The 10,018-nt window shown below is 31.2% G+C and overlaps 1 long non-coding RNA gene across 7 annotated transcripts; it reads left to right on the top strand.

Moving 5' to 3' along the window:
• The first annotated feature begins 1,524 nt into the window (after positions 1–1,524).
• Positions 1,525–9,572, top strand: LOC141719585 (uncharacterized). Of its 7 annotated transcripts, none has more exons than XR_012574140.1 (7): positions 1,527–1,756; positions 4,956–5,085; positions 5,257–7,453; positions 7,557–7,628; positions 8,024–8,097; positions 8,635–9,093; positions 9,193–9,572. It is a non-coding gene; the product is annotated as an uncharacterized LOC141719585 (long non-coding RNA). The 7 variants fall into 7 exon arrangements; XR_012574139.1 differs by having other exon boundaries at positions 4,956–6,828; positions 7,312–7,453; XR_012574135.1 differs by having other exon boundaries at positions 4,956–7,219; positions 7,312–7,453.
• Positions 9,573–10,018: the final 446 nt, after the last annotated feature.

Below are 10,018 nucleotides of genomic sequence, written 5' to 3'. Positions count from 1 at the left end.
AATTGAGTTATAAATTTTACTTAATTAAAAAAAAATAAGTTACTTATATTAAAGTCTTAAAACTATCATTTATAATATATCGTCAATCAATATATAACATACCAATTACAAAATGAATCAAACTACAATTAAATTGATTAATCATTTACAAATTAAACTAAAAATAAAGAATTAATTCTGAACCGGATAATATCAGGCGATATGGCTAACTCATATCTGATTAAAGGGAACTAGAACAAGAATAGTTTTTTCATAATTTAGAATATCGAATATCTGATTTGATCTTTAACAATTGAACATGATATGCTACATTGCTCAGCTCTAAGAAATACGAGTATCAAAAATTATTTAAAAATGTGAGTTTGCTCAAAGCTAAAATAGTAACTACACAACTAATTGAGCTAAATATTTCATGTTTTTATGAACTTTATAGGGCCTAACTCATATCTACTCTCTTTTTGCTATTTGAAATTGTAGAAAATCATTTATTTGAGATTTGGTTTATAAAAATTACATGAAAATCATTAAAAGTCTTAATCATCAAGCTCAGAAAACTAATGATAAAAAATTAAATTTTTATAACGAGTCAATTTTATAACTTACTGTATCAAAGTAATAATCTTCTAATATTTTAAATTAACAATAAAAATGTAAGACATTGAAATACTATATAGTTGATATAAAAATTAAAAGGGTAAACCACATTAAAGATATCAAAAAAAATTTGGGTACAATTATAAGGTTAATAGTTCAATTATACTTTTATAATAAAATTAGGTATGCATACAACATATGTTCCAACTTTTATTTATACAAAGTGTGTGCAACATATGCTAAAAAAGACTATGTTTATGATATGCCCATGTATTACTTAACTATGACGCCAAATCTATGCTAAAAAAAAGAAATAAATATAAAATAACACATGTCATACATCTTCATCTAATCACGATTTAGGATATCGTAATTCACATATCAAGAACATGTTTTCATCAAAATCATGTTATATTATATGAAATAATTTATTAATTTTGAACAATAAATTACAGATTTAATGTGGTATAATATATTTAAAATCTAAAAGTTTTAGTATCTATTTCGCATGTAATTTTGAACATATAGATAATATGATAATGACCTTATATCCTAACGAATATGAAAATAGAAAAACCGGTTCAAATGTCTTTTTGATCCATAATTTTTTTTTAAAACATAGTACTTATTATTATTATTATTAATACTATTAGGTTGCAAATATTACATTTTCATATTTACAAATTTTGTCAAAGAATAAAATATTATATTTACGCTCGAAATAATATAATGACACATAAATATTATTTAAAAATACTGCATAAACGAACGGCCCGTGACTCGGACGGGTTTTTATGCTAGTATAATATAATAGCAAAAGAGGGACATAAAATTACTGATACATTTTATTCTCCGTGTAAAGACATTTCTACCCCCTTCTCTGTATATTTTATTCTCTGTGAAAAGACATTTCTACCCTTCTCAGCATATCCCTTGCGTAGTTACGTTACGCCCGCAATGTTTAAAGCTCCCGATTAACAAACAGTCGAAGTACCACTCCACCCGCAGAGTTAAATTAGACCAAAATGGTGGCTCAATCTGCATGGAGTGAGTTATTTAATATCTGGGCTTCAAGAATAAAGAATTGGAAGTTGAAAATTTCGGCTTGCTTAGAATCAGTGAGCGGGTATGGCTGAACATATAAATTATGTAGGCGTGTCAGGTAATTGATGAGTTCTCTTCGTGCTTAATGAATTGGAAACTTGCTTTAGGATATTAGTTAGAAATTACTTATGTATATGTGCTTCTACTATCCCGTAATTTCAATTTTGGATTTTGAGGGCGTAGGGTTTTGATAATCTTTTGATTGTATTTACCTGTTGTGATTACTTTGAGGCAGTCATTATTAACTATAAAGCTGAATTCATGTAAATCTCTTTATCTAACCAGTTAAGTGTTTGACAATCGCCTAAGGTGACCTATATATTATTGTGTGCTCTCAGCTTATAAATAGATTATTATCTTTCCTCTTGTTTGGCTTTATGAGGTCGTCTTAGGGTGAAGGACAAATTTAGCCTATTTTTACACAAAATTGACAAAAACAACCAATTTCTGAAAAGTTGGTCAACTTTGGCCAATGGGATACCCAACTGTCAGTAGAGTATCCACTTTATATAAGATACCCAACTGGCAGTGGAGTATCCCATATATGAAATACCCAACTACCAGTGGAGTATCTTATACAAATTGGGATACCCAACTGACAGTGGAGTATTCAATCGGCCAAAATTGGCCACTTTTTTCAGAATGACTATTTTTGTTAAATTTTTTCAAAAATCGGCTATTTTTGTCATTTTTTCGTCGTCTTATTCCCTTTATATTCACCAAGTAAGTTCTATTCAGCATTCTGTGTTTGTGTTGGGTTAAAATGTGATTCAACAAATATGTTGCTATAGGTATAATGTATGGTGCAGGAGGTTACAATGTGTGTAATCGGGGCCCAACACTAAATTGAGGACTCGATTGTAGAGATAAAACATCAATGTGACACGGGTTGACTAGCACAAACACCTAAAATGATTCCACTGAAGTGAAACCTTCATGACCAATTGATAGTTCACGAAACGTATTTTAGCTCCAACAATCTAAACAAATGCCACATAATACCCTGCATTGGTGTGTACATATTCGTTTAACATTACTCCAAGTAAAAGAAGTAACATTAGCAGTGGAAGTAGCATTCGAAGGAATGATTTTAAAATTTATGGCATTTAGGCATGATACTCATTTATATTAGGTCACGCAGTGTTGTTTTAATTAAATGAACCTATATAATATTCACGCAAAGTTCAACAAACTCGTGTAAAATACAACTCAAAGGCTCCAAACATAAAGTAAAAGTTCTGTGAGGCACATTTCCCCATAACACAGTGCGGGCTCCCTCCATTTGGGTACCATTAATACGCATCTACATGGGATAGTCACTATAGTTATTATCTTGTGATAGATTAATTTATTTGTTTAATGATTTAGTATGCTTATAAAAGATCGATATTATGTTCGTGGATAGTGAGGTATGATATTATATTGGTCTTTTCTGTATGTCCAGTGAAAAATTAGCATCCTCTATACGCGTCTATGACTGACCAGATTAGTGTCCATTGGAGTTTAATGGTTTAGTGTATAAAGTCAGGTTTTATGATATCATGGGTACTAGAATATATATTTTGCAAGTGGTGGTGAGTGACATCCATGGGATATTTCCGTGCTTCTACTTTTTAATGCATTTCTTCATTGTTTTTTCCTTTGAATACTTTGGTGCATCCATTCTCGATCTAAATGTAGGACTATAAAGGTGAAATAAATTTTAAAATCAATAGCAGTTCCTTTTTTTTTAAGCCCATTTGGCTATCTCTTATGACCCAGAATTTTGGACTGTGCATATAACTATTTGTATTCACGGGTACTTGGAGATATGCATTCTTCTAAACCGTGCAATGCACGAGATCTTTTAAACTTTCATTATTTCATTATTTATATTTATATTTATATTTATGTTATTTTCTTATGAATTTTGTAATTTTATTTAATATTGTGTGTTGAATTGTTATTGTATTATCATTTCAATTCTAATGTTAGACTGTTTGTAAATTTATATTAAACTACAGATATATGTATAAAATCTTTATTCAATGTCTTAAAATAAATAGTACTTGTATCAGCCACATTATTTTGGAACTCTTTTTTTTTACCCAGTTTTAGGTTTAGCACTGCTCAAATTCTTTTAGACATACATCAATTTTTATCAGAGCAAAAGAGAGAGTGAACATGCATTAATATGGCCCAATACTACAATTTAGTCATTTACCATATACCTGATCTTTATCCCATTATATATGTGTCTTTTGTAAAAATTACACATTAAAAAATGGTCCTTAAGGATAGTGTTTTAATTTTTCATTATTACGATACGACACTAGACTTTTCTTATATCAAAGGACTTGGGTATCCTTATTTTAAACATAAGGTATTTCCATTTGACTTTCTTTACATACAACTGAATATGCTTTAAGATAAGAATCTTGGTGGAAGCCATAAGCTTCTCTACTTTTGAAATATGTTTTTTAGTAGACTGTAATCTTTTCCGTGATAATTATATCTTTAAGGTTAATTAGGAATAATAACGGGATCTTAGTGTTTTTGTCATGCTTTCAGGATATCATGAGAATCATCTCCATTATACATTTCCCTTGGTAATTTTTTTTATTAATATTCATAGTTGATTTCTGGAGACACTTATGTAAAAAAAAGCATTTTTTGTTTTGAGTCGATGAATTAAAAAGGTGAATCGGATATTTGTATATTACATTTGTGCAATATTTAGAACCGGATCTACTAATTTCTCAGTAAATGACATTCATTGATATAGATTTCGAATCTTTATAAAATATATTTAAAAATGATCATGGGCCGGAAGATTTTGAAATGAAGCAGCAAGGTGATAGAGTATAGTTTATGCTTGCACTTATTTTATTTTATGGAAGATACTTGAGAAAGTCATTGACTCGTATGGTAATTCTTCTTGAACTTGATTAGTTTTAACTTAAAATATCATGTATCGAAAGATTTTGAGAAGCAGGTGTGTAGAGTAGATAGATAATATTACATAGTGGCAACTATTTTTATGAAATGAGCTTGATTAATTCTTATATGATTTGAGAAGGAAATATACAAAAAGGTTGTAAGTTGTGTTGATCTTTTTAGTTTTGATATTATTTGAAGTGGTTGCTCCTAAAAATTATACTAGAAAGACACACTATAGATTAGTAGTATATTAAAACTTACAAATGCTAAAACAATATCTTCCTGCATTGGAATTATTTAAGCATCTTTATCGAGCTAATGATCTGAATTAATTATAGAGGTGGAGAATTGAGATTGGAGATTAGAAGAGTCGCCGAGTTAATTTGAACCAGAAATCCTAAAATAACATTCTTGATGAGGTGGATGGTGCGGTTGCCGAGATATGTTCCTTATTTTCTAGAGCCCAAGGTACTTATTTCTCTAAACATTTACTTCTGCAATGGAGGTTGTACTATTGTCAGTACTTAAATACTACATCTACATCCCAATGTATGTTTATCCACTCCCATAATTCTTTTGTCCAAGCAAATCAACACCTATACTGTCATTTATGGATAATAGTTTGAGTTAAGGCGACAGTTTTACTCTTCAGTTTGGGAGATCATCTTCTCTAATTTGATACTTTGGTTTCAAGCTAATGATTAAAGACTCCAAAATTCACTCAATATTGAATTCACTCTTCAGGTATGTTTTAATCTACTCATCAAAGTCTTATAGTGACTAATATCTTGATGATTGGATTCTTTATGGTTGATTGGTAGTCGAATATTGTGTTAAATCAATGGTCCACGTGTTTGTTTGCTCACCTACAATGCTTCACACTTAGTTTTTCATTATTTTGTATGGGTGCATTAACTCACTTCGTAACTTCATTTGTTTAGATTATTGCTTCATGTTATGTATTTTGCTTTTTTTTTAGAAATAACAATAGTTCAGTATTATGATTAAAAGAGATATTTCTTTGAAGATTTCCTTCAGATTTTTTATTTCTTTCAGCCTGTACAATTTACTAAATTGACGAATTTTAGGTATGTTCAGTTCAATATTGTTTATCATTGTGCGTTTATACCGGTTTCCGACTTCTGGGTGTACCGGCCGTATAGATGGACAACCGGAGCTGGAGCAAAGAATCAGTTATTTAAAATAATTAAACATCAATAAAGAAAGCAATACATGTTGGATAATTTTAATTTCTACACGGACTAAATGAGATATTCTTTCTATCATCCCCCTTGTGCTATAAACAAATATTTAGTTGCAACTTTTTAGCTCTTAACCAATTATACACATTCTAAACCTTGGAACTTTGGCATATGTGCTACTTTTTAGATTATAATCTATTTTCTTGATACCTACAACCTTTATGGTTCTTCTATTTGAACATATTACTATTTCTTATTTAATTATGAATGAATTAAAAACTGATAAGTTTTTTTTACAGGTAAAAAAATTATAAGCTTGAGTTTGAACAATTAGGTTAATTTTTATGTCCGACAAAAGAACATGCACTTGAATTTTAAACTTTTATTAGGGCCTCGTTTGTTTGGCTAATTCCATAGTGCCTTTTATAAGTATATGCTTTTATATCTGCATCATGAGAAAGTAGATCTTTTAAGAAACTCTATTTAATATATTATGGGTTTCTCATATTTATATAGAGGTCATGCGACGCGGCGTCACTATTTGGAACTGTTTCCATGTTAAATAGTTGTGAAAGTTCCATGCCCTAAGGTTAATTGGGCTGAGTTCTATGGAGTCCACCTTTTTGTCGGAGTCCTCGGAGTCCATCTACGTTCTGCAAATAAAATATATTGTAAAACGTGTTATTTTGCAAAACATGTTACACAAATAGCATAACTTCAACAAAATCATTCAAATCTCATATATTTACAGTACAATATGTATGTTCTGCAATATGTTCTGCAACATGAACATTTATGTTCTGCAAATTAAACATATTTTGTAGAATAATATATTTTTGCAATGTTCTGCTTGTAAAATGTATGCAATCTACAAGATTTTTAATAGAATAGTGATGTTTGTCGAAAAATAAAATGTTTTGCAATATTTTAAGCTATATTTTACTTGCAGAACATATATGGACTCCGAGGACTCCAATTAAAAGGTGGACTCCATAGAACTTTACTCAAGGTTAATTACCTCTTTATCAAAAAAGTTGTCAGAACTCTGTACACAATGAGAAATTTGCTTTAAATGTTACTAGGTTATGCCCAGAAAAATTGTAGATTACAGTGGCAATTATTGTGTTACCAATAGATTAAACAAAAGCTTTTGAAGCATTATTTATATTTATTACAAGTCATTACTTAAGAGCTTACCGATGGTTATAAAACCATATTCGGTCACAAGAAAATCTAAATTAATCTTTTTCCTTGAAAACCGCTATCTTTACAGTTTGTAGATAGGCCCGCATTGTTTGATTACATATTCTCTAATGGCAGAAACAAGCCCTTACGATAGCTCAGGAGATGCTAACCTACTAACAGGGATATCATTGCATGTTTAAGGGTTAGGATACATGGTAAACATTTGATTGAAGCTATCTGTGCAAACTGAGACTCTTAATTAGCGAGTCTTGTACATTTCTAATTATACCCTATTTGTTATATGAAGCATTTGTTCATGTGCGGCATGATTGTAAGGAATGCCATCATGGCTTTGACATAGAAGGTGAAACATAGAGCTATTGCATTCAAAATAGACAGACCTCTGGTCGAAAGTAGAGTTAAAGTATTTTGTTGTCATCGTCCATTAAGTAAGTTTTCATAAAAAGTGAGATGGTCTACACTTAAATAAATGAGCATGGTCAAACATGATTGTTCTCATAAATTTCTTTGTCCAACTATTTATTTATGCAGATAATAATGTGCCTGAGGCCACTAATACATGTACTATATGTGACCTCATTCCACCTACTAACTCAGTGCAAGGTAGCATCCGCTGATTAAATTTTTATATGCACATATTAGGTTTTACTCCTTTAAATTTTCATTTGTATTTGCGAAGTTTCGATTTTATCCACAAAACGAATGTTGAGCACATTTCCAGTCAGAATTTAGTTATTCCTACAAATTACGTCAATATTAATTCGACCTTTAGGTCTGCATTTTCTACCAATTGCCTGCATGATACCTTTTTCTGTGGCAAACATAGTTTGTGCAGTCTCACATATAGAGCACACTATTTGACCCATTTCAGTAACCAACAATGCATGTAGTTGCCTTAGTAATTACATTATGCCTAAATGTTCTTCATCCCCGCTATTCTCATATATTATTGTTCTCCCCTACAACATTATAATCTTTTGACATTTTGTGGAAAATAGAGGGGATTACACAGGGTGGTAATGGAACGAAGTTTGATACTCTACTTTTGGAAGTGGGGAAGGAACAAGTCGAGGTATTTATTTCTGTGCATGCCTTTTTCATTATGCATTAATTATTGTTTGGGATGATATCTTTACTTTTATAAAAAAATGCTTTTATATATATGAACCCTTGAAAATCACATAAACTAAAACACTTAAACAAAAATAGACAACCAAAATTAAATTTCACCAGAGTTACATTTTTATAATTAGGCTTAAAAGACAGCAAAAGTAAAACTTCACTTAAACCTATTAACTTTAGCAACTAAATATATGTATTACTTTTGCAACTGATAAGTAGTAAGCAACTATATATTGATATGGTATAAGGTATATAAATTATTGTAGCGGTCTCATGTCTAAATTAGCAATTTGTTTGATCTCATTAGATATTATTATTTCTATTTTGATCATATCATATTATGGGTCATGATGATCGAAATATGTGAAATATTCTTGTAGATATAATTGTTTTTATATCATAACTATCCTCACAATATATCTGCATGTCACAATATATGTGCATATATTTAATCCTTTTTTATTTTTTTTCTCATCTCTGTTTACAGATACACATTTAAAAAATAGAAGGTACTTTCTTTTTAGGACTTTTAGATATAGAGGGAATGATGTCTCAAGAAGCACATGTTGCGGCTAATAAAAGGTTTGAGAACAAGGATGCTGTAGCAGTCTCCGGCCGCCAAACCCTTTATATATGTCTAATTCATTATGGTACCTAGCAGGAGGCCTTCATAGAACAAACCCTTCACAACATATGAAACATGATGCTGATAATGCTGCTCTATCAAGCATTGATGCAACAAAGTCTTAGTTCAACATAGATTACACACCTCTGCATGACCTTAAGGGCACTATCACAACTACTAGAGACAACCTATTGCCTCACTGCCACCTCCAACTAGCAAGTAATAATGTATAAGCCTTAAAGACACCAGTGTGGAAGAACTAGCTGTTATATCTCTCTTGGAGGGGAAAATCCCCGCAGGCAAAGATTTAAGTAAACAGGGGTACACAACGTTATTCACATATAACAATATTAATATTTCGCACGCCACATTATGTCCCAAAGAATAAATATAACTGAACTTTTAATGTCCCTCTTGCAGTTTTTTATGTTCTGCAAAGGTATAATTACTGAAATATGGAAATGGATGGACTATCATTGCTGCGCAAAGTATGCACGACCAGTGTGCCTATCAGAACAGAGAGATTAATGTGGTGACTGCGCTAAAGATGCCACTCCACTCACATAACAACTTCTTCTCAGACACAGCAGACTATCTGGTCATGCACACAGTTCTGTATTTTACCGCAACGCATTTAGCTCTACCAGCTCACCGACCTTTCTGTTTTATTTACACAAGCAACTCAATGTATCTCCAAATCAAGATACTTAATCATTCTTCAAAAACTACGTGATATTTTATTTTTTTGTAGTTGTAACAATTACTTTTTAGACATTATAATGAGAAATGTGTGCTTTTACGTGCTACTTTTTTAACATTTTAACTTCATCTCATATCCATCACAGCAAAACATTTTTTGATATATTAGAAAATGAATGACCCATGTCATGAAGCATGGGTTATTATTCTTTTTTTTTGAGATAAACGTACTTGCATTAATTCAAATCAAAGGAAAGTACATCAAATAAGAGATTGGGAGCAACATCTTCCCACTCTTGAGAGTCTGACATAGAACGAGACACTCTAGCTAACAAATGAGCGACTCCATTCGCAGACCTAGGTACAAAACGTACTAGCACATTCTCAAAGTGCTTAAACAACGCAACACAGTCACCAACAATAGAATGAAAGTAGGATCGTCCTGTATCACCATTAACCGCATCTGCCAACAATTTAGAATCCGTCTCAAAAACACAGCGGCGGAAACCATACTGTTTTACCCATGACAGAGCCTCTTTAAGGCTTA

This window comes from Apium graveolens, chromosome 4 (assembly GCF_009905375.1).
Source record: "Apium graveolens cultivar Ventura chromosome 4, ASM990537v1, whole genome shotgun sequence".
Classification (NCBI taxonomy): Eukaryota; Viridiplantae; Streptophyta; class Magnoliopsida; order Apiales; family Apiaceae; genus Apium; species Apium graveolens.
The sequence above is the reverse complement of the archived record's forward strand: the minus strand, read 5'-3'. Positions and strand labels throughout refer to the sequence as shown.